We start from the raw sequence: 20,763 nt of genomic DNA on the forward strand, positions 1-20,763 counted from the left end.
TACATACACAAAGAAACTTGTGATTGGTTAACATAAGTAGAAGGCGGGGATTACATGTGAGAGGTGGGATTTACATATGATCATTTATCACTCATACATTAAAGGCTGAGAATCGGAGCTAGACAGGCATGAAGCCTCCTAATTAAATTGTAACTAGAGATTAATATGGCACAAACAATTACTAATGATTGATCATAACATGAAACAATATAACAATCAAGTTCTGTAGATGTGGTCAGCTAGGCATGAAGAGCAGGTCATGTTGTTTTCCATGAGCTTAGGATGACTGAACAAGGAAAGGAATGTCTTGGTGTTTGGAACAGTTTTGTACAGTTTGTGCGGAAGCAGATTATAAGCAAGACTTCCCAGAATGCAAGAGAAAAGGAGCAAGGCTCCCCCATAATGCAGCAGTTATGGGCAGAAGGAGAACTAACAGTTATGTGCAGAAAGAGGACTTCCCTTTACAGCATAATCTAGTCTCAAATGTGCCAAAACTGAAAGTACATGAAAACAACAAATGACAAACATGGAAAAGCAAGTTTCCAAAGCAAGTTGAACACACAAATACACAGTACATCTGTGTACTATATTACATTTCTACCATTTAAAATGATATTACTTCCCTTTTACGGGTGCGGAACACTGAGGTACAGCGATAAGTAGCTGGTCACAGATCAGTTAGTGAATCCATTACACAGATTCTTACATATAAATAACAGTTAAGGAATAAAGAGAGTGCCTCTGAGTATATGCTTAGTGTTCCCCCTCTCCTCTGAGCAACTGAAGCCTCTCCCTTTCTCTCTTCTCCTGCCTTATGATTAAGAAGCAAGACCTACTGTACGGTTGGGGAATCTGTGTCTCCCTGGAAATTGCTGGACTACAATTTGCATCATTCTTGACCAGTGTACATGCTGGCTGGGGCTGATGGGAGTTTGACTCCAGCAACATTGGAGACCTCTCTGGCCTCCACTAGTGACTACAAAGTGGTTGCACATCTTCCATACAGATTAAAATCCCACCACCTATCTCTTTCTGTGGCTCCTTCCTCATTTTTCATTCAGCAACTATTCATATAAACTCTCTCCCTGTCTCTTAAGCAATACCTATTTTCTGTTCTCAATTCCAGTGCAGAGCGACTTTCCCTCAACACCAAATAACTGCAGCAGTCTCTGGCCTTCTCACATATATAGAATCAGACTTCCTAGTACAAGGGGTGAGCCTATGGTCTTTTCCCTCAGCAAATAAAAATCATCTCCTGGATTTTTCTTCTTCCTGCACTTGTTGTCCTCATTCTATCAGGCAGAATCCAGAACAGGTTTCTCTTGCATTTCATGTATTTGATGAAGTAGAAGTCCATGAAAACTTATGCCATTATAATTATTCCTTTAAAATGCCACAACAGATTAACATGGCAGTTCACTCCGGAAATTAGATATGTAAGTGATAGGAAGACAGGATATAACTATTCTATTAAACAATTGGTAAATGGTATCAAAACATTTTCCTCTCACCTCCATATTGTGTTTTTACTTATTCAGAACTCTGCAGTAAGATAAGCTAACTCGTCGTTCAGACCATGTGATTCTGTTTTTAAAATAAGGGGGTGGAAGGAAGGTTGATAGGTATCTACTGTTAGATCTTTGAGTTATCCGGAATAGGTCAACAAGGGTTCTGACTACCAATTGTTTAATAATAATGACAAAGGAGCTTCTCCCTGCTTCTAAATTAGGCATCTGAGAGGATGAAAGCATGGGATGAAGAATCAGGAATGGATTTGTGTGACATGACTGTGAGCTCCATTCTGGCATTGAGAACATAATTCTATGAGTACAGCCGTACCTTGGCTCCCGAATGCCTTGGGAGTTGGAACGTTTCAGCTCCCAAATGATCAAAAACTGGAAGTGAGTGTTCCGGTTTTCAAACGTTCTTTTGGAAGCTGGGACTTCCTGCTGCCAATCAGAAGTTGCGCTTTGGAAGTCAAACGTTTTGGAAGTTGAATGGATTTCCAGAATGGATTCTGTTCGATTTCTGAGGTACAACTGTACTTTGTGCTTCTTCTCTGCCACTATTTTCCAGCTGGCTCTGGTTGGTAGATATTGCAAGTTTGAAGTCTGCCCACCCCTACCTTTAATCTTGTCCACTCTAATATCTAGCACAAGCTTATTGTTCTTATTACTGATCTTTACCACCTTATCTGTTTCTGTCAAATTCCAGTTTATCCAAGCTTTTGCTCTTGCAGACCTACCACCCTAAACTGTCCAAAGAGTTCCTCCAATAGACAACTCTGGCCATCCTCTTTTTTTGCCTCTTATACCTAATATGCCTGCTAGAAGACCTGTGCTGGGTTGTCAAGCCTGTTAGCCTTCAAATGTTGTTAGACTCCAGCTCCCATCAGTCCCAGTCAGCATAGTCAGCATAGTTAGGGGTAATGGGAATTGTATTTTAGTAACACCTGAATGTTAGCCACATCTGACCAATGTGGCCTCCCTCTCATCCTTCTGATACCTCCTACCTCTTCCACAAAGTCCTTGGTTCAGCCCCTTATCCCTCATTTCCAGCTGAAATTAAGCCTTAGTCTCTGCAACTGCATTTCCACATATCATTCCCTCGTTATTCTGGCATTCCCTCCTCTCTCCCTGTTATATCCTTCTCTGTTGAACTTTGGGGCAGCTGCTTAAGGCAGGGCCTGGATATCTTTTATGGTACTCTATGCAGTGTCATGTGCATTGATGGTACATTAATAAAAATTAACAGTAACAAAATAATAATGTCCTTTCCAGCATTGAGCAGCTGTTAAGAGTAGATATGGATTGCTTTTCCCTTCTGGGATATATGCCTTTCACAATATTAGTAAGTACTTCTGAATACAAAACTGAGAACAAATTTTCTTACTGAATTACAGCGAACAGTTACGTTGAGTGTTACCTTGTGTGAACTGAAGTACTGCATAACAAACAAGGATATTATACTCTCAGATGACAGGATGAAAGGACATTAGTGAAATCAATATTCCATTAGAGATGCAGAGTCCATTAACAGTATGTCAATATGACAGATTATTTTCCATCAATGCTGACATCACAGTCCTATATACATTTTCCTGGATCTCCATGAGATAACTGTTCCCTTCACTTAGACCTGTTATTATGGTGTCTCTTGGAGAGGTGCACTATGCATTCCATGAATAGTTAATCTTTTTCAGTCTGAGGGCTGCACTGAAAGTCAACCACCTTCCAAGGGTTAAATTCCAGAGGTGGGAATGGCCAATACACCTCCAATGCAAACAAACCCACACATGCTGTCTACACACTCACCACACATGCAGAAATAGTTCTTTCACTCACTTACATACACACGCCACTCTCATTTTAGCTTTCCCTCTCTCTCTGAAGAGCCATGGGAGGAAGATGAAATACTTGGTAGTTTATTGTTTAACTCTTATGAATAAACCATGACCTTTGATTTGAACAACACACTAAGCCAAACCATAAGTTAGCGCAGTGCAGTGCAGCAACAAAACTCGCTACAATATGCTCACAAAGTGGCTGAAATAAGTTCACACGCTCACTCTATCCCATGGTTTGGCATAGTGTGATATGTGAACCAGACCCTAGTCTGACCTGGAATAAGACAGAGACCTATCTTCTCTTTACTGAAAGAAACAGAAGCTTTCTTACATGATCACACTGCTGCTCCCCCCCCACTGTCATCAGGCCCCCACTCACCACAACCAGACAACGCTGCCATGACCAGTCACTGCCCTGTGCTAAATGTGCTACTCAACACTCAGTTCACATCCATGTTGCCGTTCTTGATTCCACACAATACAATGTTGTCTGCTCTGGATGGGAGCCAAGTAGCACATAGACTACTGTGCAAAAGTGCTGCTTGATGCAGCACTTTTATTTATCTACTGTGCAAAAGTGCTGCTTGATGAGGCACTTTTACTGATCTGTGCACACAAATATTTAGCTTATTTCTGCACACAAAGAGGAATGCACTGCAAGTTATACCACACCATACTCTGAAGGAGCAGAGGAAGTACAGTTACAGATTCACATACACAGAAAGATTTAAAACAACCAATCATGGCTTTCCATGTTATACACGGCCTTTTATGGCACATTACATTACCCAACTTCTTGGGCATGTGTATTGTCTTCAGGCAGTCTTCAGCCTAATCTTTGTGGGGTAAGCATGGACAACTGTTTGTATATTAACCCTTATGTCAAGAGAATCCAGTCAAGCAGTTTGTTTCTCTGGTAGGGATCCTGAATAATAACAATACTAAGAAATACAAAGCAAAGCTCTTCCTTTAGCAATCAGACAGTTTTACCACAAACCATGGCCTTTTCCTGTTACTTTCTTCATACATACTTCCCAGCGAAAACAAGCTAAAGAGCAATTCACAATAAAATGGATTCTTCTTCAACTTAAAAATTGTCACTAGCAGGAAGTACCTGGTGCTGCCTGGGAATAAAAAAAGGGGAGGTAATTTTTATATGAATTTTATATGGCTGTTGTAATGTGTTAGTTTTAGGGCTCTGCATGTACACACTTGCACACACACACAAACTGAGGGCTCCAACCTGACCTGTGGGACACCTGATCTTGTTCTGAATCAATTTGGGAGGGAGGCTGTTAAAGTTAAATTATGGTTTATTTGGTCCACCATCTTGATTCAACATAGTGTCTGACATCCAAACATGCACAAAAACTGCTTCGTCCACCTCAGGAGCCTTCATTCTGAGTTGGTTGACAATATCTTCAGAGCATCTAAATTGGCACTGATTGGAAACGTTTCCCCAATTTTGGCGTAGCTATGTCAAACTGGGTGATGATATCTGCAGATGTATCCTAATCAGTGCTGTTTGGATGCTTAACACCAGTTTGGATGAAGTCACACTGAAGTCATGTTTCAGTCCACCATCTTGATTCAAAATGGCACCTGGTATCCAAATGTAGATGAAGATTGCCACATCACCTTTGGGAGCCCTTGTGCTGGGACAGGTTGGAACCATCATGCCAGATTGGGATAGTTCTTTAGAGCCATACAAATTGGTACAATTTGGTTCCGTCACAACAAATTTGGCCCACTCCCACCAAATGAGGTGATGATATCTTCAGAGGCATCCAAGTTGGACCCACCATGTCAAAAACTGGGCAAAGTCATGCCAAAGTCACATTTTGAACTGCCATCTTTATTCAAAATGGCAGCCGGCATCACAACATTGATGAAATTACTGCCTCCACCTCAGGAACTTTCATGCCAAGTTTAGTGATGGTAAGAGAGGGATCTGAATGCAAAGACAGCAGACAGAAAGACAAACCATTTGCCAAAATATAAAGATTAGAAAAATGAACATATATGTTAACGTGATGCATAATGTCAACCCATGATGTACTTGCAGATGCACAACCCATTTTTTTTTTTATTTTTTTTTGGCCATTTGGTCTCAAGCTGTTCCATTTTATCTGTTTGCTTACATATAGACAGATGGCTTTTCTAACCTTCTCACTGGGATTCAGCTCATTAATTCATCCCATTTCTGTTGATTTGCTTTGTTAATAAAACAAGCAATAAGCACTAAGTTCAGACTCCTTGGTTCTGCCATGATTCTCATCAAATTTCTCCCTTAGGACTGCTCTGTCTACTGCCCAGATACTGCATTTCCATAGAGAGCAATTGCCCTTGCCTGTATATCCCAGTGCAGTACAGTGTCACCAGTTTTAGCAATTCAGCAGAACAATCTTAACCCTTTCCCAACTGAAATTAACATTGTTTTCAAGATTGTTTCCTATATAAGAGGTCTAAAGTTGCATTTCTAGCTGAGGTTTGGCCTTTATCTGGCTTGCTTTGGAGATTTATTTTGTTTTCAAAACTATGATGTAAGTTTGTAGCACCCTGCTTGTGGTTAACGCTTAGCTGGAATGAAATATTCAACGCAGCAATAGAGAAATTAAAATAATAATTTATTTGTCAGACAAATAAATGAGAGACACAGTGGTATATGGTTACTAAAGCTCTGCCCACTCCAGCCCTGATGGCCAGCACTTATATTTCCTCAGCCTAGCTTCCTTGCTCCTCCTTTGGCTGCCTCTGTCCAATCAGCCTGGTTGAAATTCCTATTGGCTGTTTGCTAGAACCAATCATAAAAGATACACCCATTTCCTATTACCTTTTATGGGAGACAAAGAGCTATATTTCCTTCTATCTATAAATGGCAGACAAGTAGCTATATATCTTACATTTGCCTCAACAAGGCACCTTAATTACCAGATCACCTTTTGCCCTTCTTGCCCTATTCACTCCAAAACAGATGGCTAATTGTTTTAATTTTATGTTAAACAGAGATCTTGGGTTCACCTTCTCACACACCATCAATGAAATAAGAATCTAACATAAGAATCTAACATTTCTTACATTCTAAATCCTTTGCATAATTACATTTAAGCCAATATATCTCATACATAACATAGATAGATTTTTAGAAGGAAAGGCCTTTTCAAAGTAAAAAAGGAACTTTAATAAAAACAGTTTTGAAAGAAGAAGAAGAAGAAGAAGAAGAAGAAGAAGAAGAAGAGTTTGGATTTGATATCCCGCCTTTCACTCCCCTTCAGGAGTCTCAAAGCGGCTAACAATCTCCTTTCCCTTCCTCCCCCACAACAAACACTCTGTGAGGTGAGTGGGGCTGAGAGACTTCACAGAAGTGTGACTGGCCCAAGGTCACCCAGCAGCTGCATGTGGAGGAGTGGAGACGCGAACCCGGTTACCCAGATTACGTGACTACCGCTCTTAACCACTACACCACACTGGCTCTCAAAGCAGCCTCTTTAGTTTACAACTGCTTTTCAAGCCATCTGCTGTCTCTATTTAGCTTTTGCCCTTTAACCTTAGGAAAATGTGGCTCAAGTCTCTAATGGGAGACACATGGTATTTTATTTTGTTAAACAATGAATCCTACTATTTACCAACTCTTAATTAGTGCTTTTGCAGCGTGATTGTATTCTGTAGGGTCAGTAACCTAGTAACCTTTGCTCCCAGCCTGTAATGCCCTTTTTACAACTTTGAGAATTTTGGCTCCTGTTATAAATAAATCAGGGGGGCCTTTGTCCAGGAGGATAAACATCTGCCAAAGTCTTTTAGCCAGCTGGTCTTTTGCCTGGCATAAAAACACACAAGCACCTGCAAATATATATATATATATATATATATATATATATATATATATATATATATATATATATATATATATATATATCATTTTAAAATACAGATCTTGATCAGATGCCTCAAGTTAACAAAACGTTTACATATGCTATTTACCAAAATTTAACAAAAGGGGGAAAAACCAAAATGTTTACATATGTAAAATGTATTTCTGCATAAAAGTCATCGCTCCCTGCATATTATATTATATGTGTATCTGAAGAAGTGTGCATGCACACGAAAGCTCATACCAAGAACTAACTTAGTTGGTCTTTAAGGTGCTACTGGAAGGAATTTTTTTATTTTGCATATTATATGACCTTTAAAAATGGTAATTGCTATGTGGCAATACACATGTTATGATTCATGTGGAGCAATTTTCCACATCAGTCTTGATATTTCTCTCTTTCAAACACAGGACATACAGCAATAATTCAGCTATATGAACAATCTATCCAGTAATATTCAACCTTTGTAGAAGCAGGATGCACTTCCAATTACAGCATGTAACATGGAACTACTTTTACTGTTTTAAACTTACATGTATATATTAGAGCCTAGAGAGAAAAAGGGCTCCTGTCGTGGGTGGAGCAGAGGGGGGCAGCTGACTCCCCAGAACAAGTAAAACAATAGAAATACTTAACTAACTGACCAATCACGTTGGTTCTGTCCCCCTAACAAAAGTCCTGGTTAAGCCCACGTCTCCTGTATATTTTAGAAGTTACATAGAAGAAACATCTTGGCATTTCTCCTTGAAGTGAAAAGTGGTATATTAATTTCTTTAAGAATAAAAACAAGAATAATAATCTGTTGTACAGGGCCAGGGGCAGTGCATCCTGTTTTGCCATTTTCTTAAAAGAAGAAACTTCATTAATTTTTGAAATAAGGACAAAATATGAACAACATGAAAGATGCTGTTACAAGGGTGGGGGGATAGAATGGATAAGAGGGAAGGGAAGAAAAGGGAAAATAACATCCTAAATTCATGTAATACATCTTTTATAATCACAATCTAAGGCATCAAGAAATCAGTTTACCCTAATCTTCTAAAATACATCCTCTCCAAGCTTCCCCCTCACTCCCCTTCCCCAATGCTGCAGTGGCTGGCTGTCTCCTGAGTTGGCCTAAGAAGGGGCTCCTGCCTTTGCCATGGCTGTCGGCACCACAAGCCTGCCTTCTTTTTTGCTTTACACCTAGTGATGCAGGGATACATTTTTTATTTATACATACATTTACATATTCTTTTTGTGCATATATATAGGGAGAAAGAGAGATTAAGAATGAGAGCTAGAGAGACAGCATCTTTATTTAAATGTTCTACTTTTTTACGTCATCTCTCGCTATATTTGGAGTAGATTCTATTTTTAAGTATATGCGGTTGGAACCCATCCCTTACTTCTGCGAGGAAACACTTCAGATCAGAATTCTTTTGAACGCACAGTAGAAGTGTTCTGCCAAAAGTAGGGTTTCTTTTCCAGATCCGTACACAATTAACACTGATGTGGTGAAGGATAAAGATTTTATGCAACAGCTAAGAGAAACTATAGAGCAAGATTAATTATGCTCATATCCCTTCAGTTTTTTTGAGAACCCCTCAGAGAATGACAACAGACAGACCCTTAAAGATGGAGCTCACTGATACACAACAGCTTTGGTCTGTGATAAGGTTCTGTCTTATATACTATTATGTTCACATTGATCACACCTGCTATATGGATTATACTTCAGTGACCCTGACATACCACATTCAAACATTCTTGCAAGTGTGAAGGATTGCTTTATATATGGCAAGTGGCCAACACAGATAACTTCTAAAACTATCCAGATATCCTCTACCAGGTGACACCATGAGACACAAGCTGTACCATTTCAGCATGTAGCTAGCTAACTTTTAGAGAATAATATGTGATAAAAACATAATTAACTACTATTAATAAATAAGATACAATATTCATAAGTTGAATAGCTCGTTCACTGCTAGCACTCTTTCATCAGGTACTGATGAGATGGCGGCAGGGGGAGAATTTCCTTTGAGGTCCAAACTCCCTTACTTGAGTACTGTTACTTTTAGGAGCCCAACAGTATCTGTTGCAGGAGGCTGTTAGCTAGTTTTAACTTACTTTTTTTTAATTGATCACACTTACTTATTGATTAAAACTTGTGGTCATGATAGCATTTTCTCCCAAGATACCTGTTAAAGAAGTTATAGTGTAAATCATTTACAAGAAAATCCAGCTCCTAAAAAGTCAGAGTTGTTTTCAGCATAGCACTACGTTGAGCAGTCCATCAGAACATGGATTTCTCACAGCAGAACATTCTTCTCATCTCCCTCTGTGCCTTCCTGGTCTGTTCTGGGCTTTCTCCAGAAGTATGCAAGGCTCACTTGGGGGGAGGAGGTGGGGATGAATCCCCTTGTGCTACCACAAAAAATAATTAAATACTGCCCTCAGTTTTTCATTGACAAACAAAAAGCTGCTTTGGTGTGATGTGCTTTGTTAGTCAGTGTACAGTGGCAGGTAGTTTTGCTGGTTACAGTCCCATGCCTAGAAAGCATGGGTCTGAGCAGTTTTCCCCTTGCCCTGCACTTTCTAGGCTTGATCCATGCGGTTTTGCCCTTGCTCTGCTCCTTTCTAAGGGAAAACCCGCTCTTTAGCTCTAAATTGGAACAAATCACAGTCCACAGAAAAAGCTGAATCCTCCTTCCATTGAACACTGGTGGGCGGTAAGGAAATTTTACCATCAAGAAATATGCATTAGTGGGTGCTAGGTATAAAAAGGTTGACTACCCCTGGTCTACAGTATATTCTTGGTTCTATGATTAAGGCTAAAATGAGACTGAAAATTAATTTGTTCAGGAATATTAGAGGATCACATCTGACCTGTTTACAAGGCTTCGGGAAGTGGTAAAGGGCATTGTAAAGCAATGAAGATTATCTTTGCCCATGGAATTAAAACATAATAATTCATTTCTATGCCCCAAGAAGCTGAGATAGATAAATCCTAAGCATCACTACATAAAGGATGCTGGTTGTCTGTTCTTAGACTAATCCTGACAAATGTCTGTTGGCTGAAGTAGTGAGGGAAAGCTTTTTATTTGCGCAGTAGATTAAAACAGAAGCCCCTTTGTCAAGAACCAAATTGTTTTGGGTGTCTTGAAATATGACAAATACCTCCCCCTGAACTGGGGGAGCTGATGTGTCTTCAAGTGTTCCCTTGAGCTGGGACAAGTCCACATTCTTTTAATGCTTTGCTGCTGGTACTTCCTCTCTCCTCATCCCTGTCTGGCGCATCTGATGCCACAGAATGGCTGCTGAAAGCTCTGTTGAGAATGGGAAGGTGTCTCTTGCTTTTTTGAGTAAAATAATCGGAAGCTTTCATGCTGGTATCTTGTGTTTCTGGTAAGTCAGAGTTGCACTGGCATTAGTAGGTGGCAGGGAGGGTTCAGTATATGCTGTCATACAAATATCAGGGAAGGGCTGTAGCTCAGTGAGTGGTAGAGCATCTGCCTTGCAAGCAGAAGGTCTCGGATTCATTCCTTGCCATCTCCAGGTAAGGCTGGTAAAGACTCCTATATGAAATCCTGGGAAGATGGTGGCAGTCAGTGTAGGCAATACTGAGCTACACAATCCAATAGTCTGGCTTGATATAAGACTCCTTTTTATGTACACTGGGGTAGCTTTGTGCAAGTTGTTTATTCTAGTTATTGTGCAGTTCAGAGTGAGCGATGGGGTCCCAGATAATGGACATGCTTAGCCTAGGTCAGGAATTTCCAAACTGTATGCGGGGCACACTAGTGCGCTATGGGAAGACTAATACTGTACAAGAAGAAAAGTTTAATTATTGATAGTCAACATTCATCAAAGATGTTCCTGTTGGCTCTTTCTTAAAAAAAAAAAAATTCTATCAGCAAATTGTCCTGCCACATCTCTGTATCAGCTGCGATTGGATCATTCATTCACTTCTGATATGAATTTGCAGTAGAATTATCTGCCTCAGAGGTAGAGAAAGTGGTGAAATTGTGCTTCTCTTGTCAGCTGTTTGGCCTTGCCCATCATGTTGTCAACTCTAGCTGTTCATAAATGATAGGTTAATAATGATGTTGTCATACATTAAAGTGTCACTTATAAAGAATGTGATCTGTATAGGCTGTAAGGGCATGTAGTGAATGCTGATCTCTGCCATGTTTGACTGTGGAAACGTACCAAAGAATCTGCATAGACTCCAGTTCATTAAGCAATTTAGCAGAGGAAGCACTTAAGATTGAGGCTACTAGTTGGGTGCTTTAATTCTCACCCAAAGATAACTGAAATACTAAGCCTTTGTATCAGCTTTTTATTTCTAGTAGTGACTGCAAAAGTAGAACAATCAAGATTATAAAAAAGCTTCACAGAGGTGTCAGTAAATGTGCACTGGCTGCCTTGAGTAAGATAAAATAAAGGTAAATGATCCCTGGACAGTTGAGTCCAGTCAAAGGCAACTGGGGTTCATCTCGCTTCAGGCCGAGGGAGCTGGCATTTCTCCACAGACAGCTTTCTGTGTCATGTGGCCAGTAGGGAGGTATGACCCAACACAGATCCTTTGTAGTTGCATCTGGTGATATATACGGCCAGCAGTGAACATTTGTAATGCACACAATGAACAGGTATTTGAGTTCATGTGTAAAGCATATAATATGTAAAGAACCTATTGTTTTATAGCACATTTAGTCACGTTAAATAACTGTTGTTTACAAGTCTAGTTTACAGCTGATGGGTATCAAACCGTCCTTGAGTTAGGAACTTCCCCTGCATGCGAAGCCCACAGTAGCTTGGATTTGTTTTTCTTTTCTCCTTTTGTTTTCTATAATGCATGCTCTTATTAAAAGACCCCAGGATTAAGGAACTCACAAATAACCTTCTGGCCAGGTTTCCGGAAACTGGTAATAAAAGACTGTTGGCATATGTAATGCTTGATATGACATATGAGACTATTAAATTTTATAAATAATTAAACACAAAGCTTGTTACATGCAGTAATAAATAAAAAACGAAACATGAAGGTAGGATGTGTTATGACAAGGAAAGTGAGGAAGGAAGAATATCTGTTTTTTGTCTTTCTTTTAATTGCCACATCACTATTCTTTAAATAGCATTGTGCCTTAGCTTGATACCATTTAGCTTGATTTTATTTATCAATCAGGAATGAGTATTGCATTAGGAAAAATAAGTAATAAAAATGGTTTTGATACATACTGATGATAGAAAAGCATGCACAGAGTGAGAAGCACAAAATTAGTGTTTCCATTTCTAAAATTGTCTGGAACATAGACAATTTAGTAGTGGAGATTCTAAATTAATTGCACAGTTCTTACAGAAGCAGAAAACCAATGGTAAGCAGAAAAACGTGTTTTCTAGGTGCTCAGCATATGTTGCTATGTTAGCATTTTAGTTTTTAATAAAAGAGCATTGCTTGGTGGGCTGTTTTCAAAATAAAGCCTATGTAGCAAATTTGCACGAGCTTCAGATGGATTCCAAAATGTACATGGACTGGATTTTGCATGTACCATCTCTTCCATTTTACTTGCTGGTCATCTGAGGGATAATGGGCAGGGATTCACTCCCAGAATTTTTGGGGGGGGATTGGGGCGAATCAAAAATATTTCAAAAATAATTTGAAAGCTTGAATACTTTTACCAGGAGAGTAAAGCCCAATAAGTGCTGCATTTATACATATCAGTGGTATACAGCTAACATTGGGCAAATGTTGTCCCAGAAGTGGGGAAAAGGAAGACCCAGGTAACTACTGACCGATGAACTTAATATCGTTATCACGGAAGGTCCTAGAACAGATAATTCAACAGTTGGTCTGTGAGCATTTAAGAAAGGATGCTATAATTACTAAGACCCAGTGTAGCACCCTGCTTGTGGTTAACGCTTAGCTGGAATGAAATATTCAACGCAGCAATAGAGAAATTAAAATAATAATTTATTTGTCAGACAAATAAATGAGAGACACAGTGGTATATGGTTACCAAAGCTCTGCCCACTCCAGCCCTGATGGCCAGCACTTATATTCCCTCAGCCCAGCCCCCTTGCTCCTCCTTTGGCTGCCTCTGTCCAATCAGCCTGGTTGAAATTCCTATTGGCTGTTTGCTAGAACCAATCATAAAAGATACACCCATTTCCTATTACCTTTTATGGGAGACAAAGAGCTATATTTCCTTCTATCCATAAATGGCAGACAAGTAGCCATATATCTTACATTTGCCTCGACCAGGCTCCTTAATTACCAGATAACCTTTTTGCCCTATTACCCTATTCACTCCAGAACAGATGGCTAATGGTTTTATCTTAAACAGAGATCTTGGGTTCACCTTCTCACACACCATCAATGAAATAAGAATCTAACATAAGAATCTAACATTTCTTACTTTCTAAATCCTTTGCATAATTACATTTAAGCCAATATATTTCATACATAACATAGATAGATTTTTAGAAGAAAAGGAACAGTTTCAAAGTAAAAAGGACTCGTAAAACAACTTCGAAAGCAGCCTCTTTAGTTTACAATTCCTTTTCCTAGCCAGCTGCTGTTCCTACTAGCTCTTGCCCTTTAACCTTATGAAAATATGGCTCGAGTCTTCTGTTAAACAATAAAACTTACTGTTTACCAACTCTTAATTAGTGTTTTTTGCAGCTTTATTGTATTCTGTAATTTGTATGGTCAGTGTGACCTTTTGCTCCCAGCCTGTAATTTCCTTTTACAACCCTTAAGTACTGATATAGATCAGAGGGGCCCTGTTTAGGAAGATGAACATCTGCCAAAGCACTTAGCCAGCTGGTTTCTGCCTGGCATGAGAGATACAAACATTTACAAATATATTATTTAAGCTCATTTTAAAATACAGGTCTTGATCAGATGCCTCACCAGCATGGGTTTCTCAAAAATAAGTCATGTCAGAATAATCTGATTTCTTTTTTTGATGGAATGACAAACTTGGTGGATCAGGGAAATGATGTGGACATAGTGTATCCTGATTTCAGTAAAGCTTTTGACAAACTCCCCCATGATACTCTTATGCACATTAAGTCATGTGTGAACATGGCCAGTGTCTACTACCATTTCAACTTTCCAGTTCAATTATTTTCTAAAATAAATTTTCTTGCTATATTTTCTTGCTATATCAAGAAGACAGTGTTGTATGCATCGTTTTTTCCAAAGTGAAAAAAAAGGTTAAAATGAAAATGCAGCTAATCAACATATGCAGCTAATCAGTAAGTGTGAGAGAGCGTGCTTCATGTTTGTAGTGGTGCCAGTTTCAAATAAGCTTTTTTGAAGATAAGGAATATTTTAAGTAGCATTTTTCCATTACTAATTTTATGCACTTGAAAATAGTATTTAGAATTCCGCTCCACCGACCCAATATCCCACAGCTGCTTTGAATAAATGGACTGCTGCCATGGGCGGGAGACATCCAAGATTGTGTAGTTATGTGGCAACTATTACAAATAAGCTTGTTAAAGTTAAATTTGTATTCAGAGCTGCTGATTTTTATATGCAAAATGCTCGTCAGATTGACAGGTGGGAAGAGGACCCATATAACACCTGGCATAAATCTCTTTTTCCCCTGCCCAGCACAGGAGGAAAGTGAGCAAGCTGAGCAGGGAGAAAGTAGTCTCTCTGCCTATGGTCTGGCATCTGTCTGTATTGCTGTACTGAAACAGAAGAAAGAAAAACCATTTCCCCCCTAATTTATAGAATAGTCACGATGGTTTCAGTGTTTGTTTGGTTTGTTTTTTTTAATAGGAATTATATAGATTCCTAAAGGGGTAACCATGTTAGAATTTTTCAGGAAAAGACTCCCTCTTCCCTAAAATATACACTTGTACATGAGAATATTTAATGTATGCATTTAATGATGAGGAGCAGATGGGGTTCATCAAGCTGGGAAGGCAGCCCATCTAGGAGAAGAAAAACTCTGATCTGAAACCTCCACTACCTTGCAGAGTATTTTTGGGAAAAGAAAAGACTAAGGAGTAAACCCTACACAAATCCAGAGTGGAGTCCCTAAGATGGTTGAATGGCGCCTTGTACGTCTCCTTCCAGCAACTCCTGCAGCCAAGCTGTTCTGCTCTGCTTTCCTTTGGACCACATCAGCGAGGCCAAGGGCATCTGGGCAACTCAGGATACACTGGGCTTGTACCCAGGGAGGTCACTTTGGTGCTGCTAATGCAGCAATTTGACTTCATCCTCAGAGGCACACTGCATTGTCTATCAAGACAAACAGATGCCAACAACAACAAGAAGCAACTGATGAAGTGGACTGTCCCATTCGCAAAAGCCTATGCCATAATAAATGGGCTCATGGTTTGCCTACTACTTTTTGCTAAGTTATAGAACAAAGCTTGGCTAGAGCTTGCAGTTTGTCTGAAGGAAGACAAGCCAGGAGCCAGGGTTTGACAAGTGGCACTTAAAAGCACCACAAGGGGCTCTTGCAAGCCCCGTGTGATGCTTTGAAGTCCTGACATCACTGTGTCAGATTTGACACCACTGTGTCAGATTTGACATCATTGTGTCAAAGCCCCACTTCCTGTCAAATTTGGTTCATGGGAGATGATGACCTGACCTGCTGGCTAGATCATATTTGCTATTTCTGCAATAAGCCATGATTTGACCTATTGTTGCATACAAACCAGGTCATTGAGAAGCTCATTGTTGGATATGAGCATTATCTGGTGAGCAGCTTGAATGGCTTTTCTGTGCTTTGTTAAAGTTTGCATTTATCATGCTATGTTGTATTTGTAGTCCAACCATCTATTTCTCTTACATACTAGGAGGATATTTTGCTATGAAAAGAAAATCTATAACTCATCTTGGACTAATAGATTTGTTCCCAGCAGAATATAAGAATTTCTGTTTGTCACAAAGGTAGATACTTTCTTTCCCTTAATAACAGCCATTCTGGGAAGCCAGATATGTCATTCAAATGCTTCCCATGCCTTTTAGAATATATTGGCATGAATCCCAGATAGAGTTATCTGTTATAGTTTTGGTAACCTGTGTTGGTAAGCTCAAGACTGGAATACTGCTATGCTCTCTATGTCAGTGTTTCCCAACCTTTTTTGGGCAAAGGCACACTTGTTTCATGAAAAAAATCTCGAGGCACACCACCATTACAGCCCCGTGACGTCAGCGCGCAGCGTCACGCTGGGAGGGACATGAATTGCTAGCAAATTACATAATCACCTCCTTGAGGGCTGGCTCATCTTCTCCGAAGGCAGAACCCCATTAATTAACAGCACAGACTCACACCATAGCCAAGACGAGGGGGGAAAACCTCAGTCATGCACAGTCATGCACATGTGGGGGCTAAATGAGGACGAAGACCGGGCAGAGAGCAGGGTTCAAATCACCCCACCTGGCCAGGACAATCCCTGGGTGCTCCCTTGGGCCACTCGCCTGACCCACCTCGCAGGGCTGTTGTTGCGAGGATAACACGGGGAGAACCACGCGCGCCCCCGGGAGCTCCTTGGAGGAGAAAGCGGGCGATGAATGCAATGCACGAAATATATGAGAGGCGACCAGGTTTTGCAGGTGAGGGGCCCCCGCCAGCCTCCGCTTCCAACACCCGGCGCAACGACGCCGAAGTTTCCCCCCGGGCTCGGCTCAGGGAGCAGCGCTGCTCCCCCCCGGCTCCCCTTCGCCCTCCCGGCTCTCTCTGCCACCCACTGGGGACCCCCCTCACCTGCCAAGTCCGGAGCGCCGGTGGAAGTTGCATGCATGCATGCAGGGCGCCGCGTTGCCATTGCATTGCACTGCACTCCATGCAACGCCTGCACGCATACATTGCCTTGCACGCCCGCCAAGGGGTCTCCCCGCGGTCCGATGCGTCCCCTCCGGCGCGGATGCAGCATTGCAAAAATAAAACCCCCCCGACGCAGCCCTACCTGGGGGGCAGCCTCCGCCCCTCCGCCTCCGCGGGGATCCCCGGGCTCCATCCTGCCGCCCGATCTCCGCGCGGGCGCAGGCAGGCTGCGTGGGGTCTGCGCGGAAGAGCCCCTGGCCGCCGCCGCCGCGCTCATTCCATGGCCGGGAGAAGAGCGCTTCAAACAAAATGCCTGGCCCGCCAGGCCACGCTGGGAAACGTAGTTTGTGCACCCCGCGCGGGCGCGGAGCCCAAGGGTGAGGGGACTACGGATCCCGGCAGCCCCCGCGCCGGGGACGGAGGGGGAGAGGCCAGGTGCAGGGATGGAGGGACGGGTGGGCGAGCGAGTGAGTGAGTGGCAGCCGCCAAGCCTTGGCCGAGAGCCAGGAAGGGCCTCCCCGGAGGAGGAGGAGGGAGGCGCAGAGAGGGAGGGAGGGAGGCAACCCCAGGGGTCATCTAGTGACGGCGCCCCAATCGAAAATTTGACTTTTTTTTTAAAAAAAAAATCTTTCGAATTTTTTAATTTTTCCCGCGGCACACCAGGCAACATCTCGCGGCACACTAGTGTGCCACGGAACAGTGGTTGGGAAACACTGCTCTATGTGACACTTGCCTTGGGGCTGCTTTGGGCATTCCAGATTGTGCTGAATTCAGAGAGTAGACTTCTGATGGGGGGCAGATGACTGACAGCTTGTGACACCTTTGCTGCCCTTATGCTGCTGGACCAAGTTTAAAGCTCTTGTGTTGATATGAAAAGCCCCAAACAATTTGGATCCAGTATACTTTAAGGATTGCCTGAGTCCTAGTATCCCAACTCAGGCACCGAGGTCATCCAGAGCACTAGTGCTAGTTTCCCCCCATGTTAGAGGCCAACTATGTCAATGGTCCCATACTGTGGCGTACTCTTCCATCAGACATGCTCGCTTTTGACATTCACATGTCCTTTGAATTAATTTTTATGCCAAAAGGCCTAGCCAGTTCTTGATTGTCCATTTATTTTAAAGATTATTTTGTACTGTGTTTTAATAGCGTATTATGTTTTATTGCATGCTTATTGTTCTGTACTGCCTTGCTGTTTTATGATATGGTGGTATACACTTTGGATAAACAAACCATGGTCTAGCATGTTGTGTGATCTATGGCAATGTGACATTTTGAACAGAGGTCTACTTTAAGACAATATTGAAATGTGAACAGTGAAGATTTATATGTTGGACTTTCAAATAAAGAACAATTTTACTTTATTCATAATATTTAGAAACATTAATGTTATTTTTGTAGCCTTCTTTCCTCTGCCAATTCTCTTTTCTAACTTTCACATAAACTTCCTTTAGCGATTTGATCATAAATGTAAGGACATGTTTCCCCATTAAACCTTTGCATGCTAATAGTTAATGGTTTAACTGTTTGGCAAAAATCCAGCTCTTTTGCATGAATATTGTTATGCTCTCAGAATATGGATATTTCTTATACCCTTGATATGTGTGCATGCATAATCTCTAGCATTATTGAGAGGTATTTGGCAGACATGAAGAAAAAGCCACTCTAGCAGTTCAGTGGTACTCTAGTAGTTACATATTCAAAAGGCAATATGCATTAAAACTAGTGTTTAAAGGAAAAATGATATATTCACTTTCATTTCTCTTTAACTCATCCTTGGTACAGTTTTCATTATGCTATATATCAAGCAGCAGGAAAAAGTACAGGGATATTTTTTTAAGCACGTGTAACAGGAACTCACTAAGTTGTGACTTGAATGTATATTTTTTTGTGAAACAGTAAAATCATTTATTATTCATAGCTGTCAACCAGTTAAATCCATCTGGTCACTCAGTTGTTGTACTTAGGCTAGAAAGCTGGTGACTATGGTACCAGCACATTGCTGGAGAACATGCTGCAACAGCACCATTGCAGGGACAACCCAGCAGCCTGGGAGGTAGATATAGTAGCTTAATTATATTGATTAAAATTAAGAGAATTACTCAGCATATTGTCTGTAAGCCTACTCATATGAGCTACTGCACCATTAAATAAATGTAGGGTAAGATGCTGTGGTGGTGTTCTGCGGTGTCTTACTTGTGTCACAAGCCTTATTAGGACTTTGCACTCGTGTTGGCACTGCTACAGAAGCGACAGCTACTATTGCTGGCAGACTGGCATCATGCAAAGCTATCAGACAATACAGAACTGGGATGTCACCACAGTGTGTCTAGGGATTAATTAACTGAGGTGCATCTTAACAGTGTTTCGGTCAATAAAGACTCAGCTCTGTACTTGATATTAAGGTGCCCAGTTACAAACATTCATAGCTTGTTGACATCCATCTGTCTGGGAGACAATGGAGGAGTTCACCTTTGGAGGTGAAGTCAAGCAGTTGGAAGAATACAGTGCCTGCTGTGGCTGTAGAGACCAATATGGGAGATACTGTTGTAGCTGGGGCAGATGAAGGTATTCTCCCAGGGATCATTCTGTCCTGTCTGCTCAATAATTACCTAGGAGCAACCTGGTCAGGAGCAACCACTAAGCATCAGGTTCTTTCGATTCTCAGTAAATGGAGGGACAGGTAAAGCTAAAGGTACCCCTGCCCGTACGGGCCAGTCTTGACAGACTCTAGGGTTGTGCGCTCATCTCACTCTAGAGGCCGGGAGCCAGCGCTGTCCGCAGACACTTCCGGGTCACATGGCCAGCGTGACAAGCTGCATCTGGCGAGCCAGCGCAGCACACGGAAACGCCGTTTACCTTCCCACTAGTGAGCGGTCCCTATTTATCTACTTGCACCTGTCAGGATTCTTGGCCGCAGTCAGAGGTAACTGGCCTCACTCCAGGCATTCGGCTTGAATCCTTGTTGACCTTCCCGTCTGCATCTCCCGGCAGGATACAGGCAAGGTCACAAATCGGCGATCCTCCTCAAACGTGAGAAGAACACACCCTCCTCCCTGCATTCCCCCAGGGAGGGGAAAGAGTCAGACAGAAATCTATTTACATCGTTTTATTCCTGTCATTCCAGCAGTACAGAGAAACGTGTCTGCACTCTCCAGACTCCAGCAGTAGAGTCACAACTCCACCCCTGTACTTCCAGTACAGGTCAGATGACACTCTGAGCTAACATCTGGTGCTCAGTACACTGAATAGTTCCAATAGTATAGTCCCAGACATCAACATCCTGTTTTGCATTCCAGACACCTGCAGCTGGCTTTCGCATTGCTGCTTTTTCCTGACAACACCCGGGGGTGCTTTTGAACTGCTAGGTTGGCAGGCGCTGGGACCGAGCAATGGGAGCGCACCCCGCCGCGGGGATTCGAACCGCCGACCTGACGATCGGCAAGTCCTAGGCGCTGAGGTTTTACCCACAGCGCCACCCGCGTCCCTAAATGGAGGACAACAAACCTTTAAATAGCAGAAGCAAACTTTATTAATTACTAAAATAATAAGCACAGAAACAGGTGCTGATATACAAAGTAAAGATAATTAAAGGATATAACGGAATACTTAAAGATAAAGTTGCAAAGCTAGCTCAGCCATGTGTCATTCCTGCCATGGGGGACCCTAACTACAACGGCTGATGGCACCCTTTATCAGGCCAGTGTGAGGTGCCAGGCGCTCCTGGAAAGCCCATGGCCGAAGTACCATTGAATTGCTGGAGCTGGGG

At 41.7% G+C, this 20,763-nt stretch overlaps 1 protein-coding gene and 1 long non-coding RNA gene across 22 annotated transcripts in view; one reads left to right on the top strand and one right to left on the bottom strand.

The window, feature by feature from the left end:
* LOC310687251 overlaps window positions 1-20,479 on the bottom strand; it is a 110,338-nt gene extending 89,859 nt beyond the window's left edge. The window contains exons 1-2 of the long non-coding RNA XR_014516334.1: window positions 20,339-20,479; window positions 19,676-19,892 (exon numbers count right to left, since the gene is read on the bottom strand). This is a non-coding gene — a long non-coding RNA (uncharacterized lncRNA). The remainder of the gene's footprint in view (window positions 1-19,675; window positions 19,893-20,338) is intronic.
* Window positions 1-20,763, top strand: part of BICD1 (BICD cargo adaptor 1) — a 129,288-nt gene that overhangs the window by 34,005 nt on the left and 74,520 nt on the right. The window lies entirely within an intron of this gene.

The sequence above is a fragment of the Podarcis liolepis genome, assembly GCF_965112155.1.
Source record: "Podarcis liolepis genome assembly, chromosome: 10".
Classification (NCBI taxonomy): domain Eukaryota; kingdom Metazoa; phylum Chordata; class Lepidosauria; order Squamata; family Lacertidae; genus Podarcis; species Podarcis liolepis.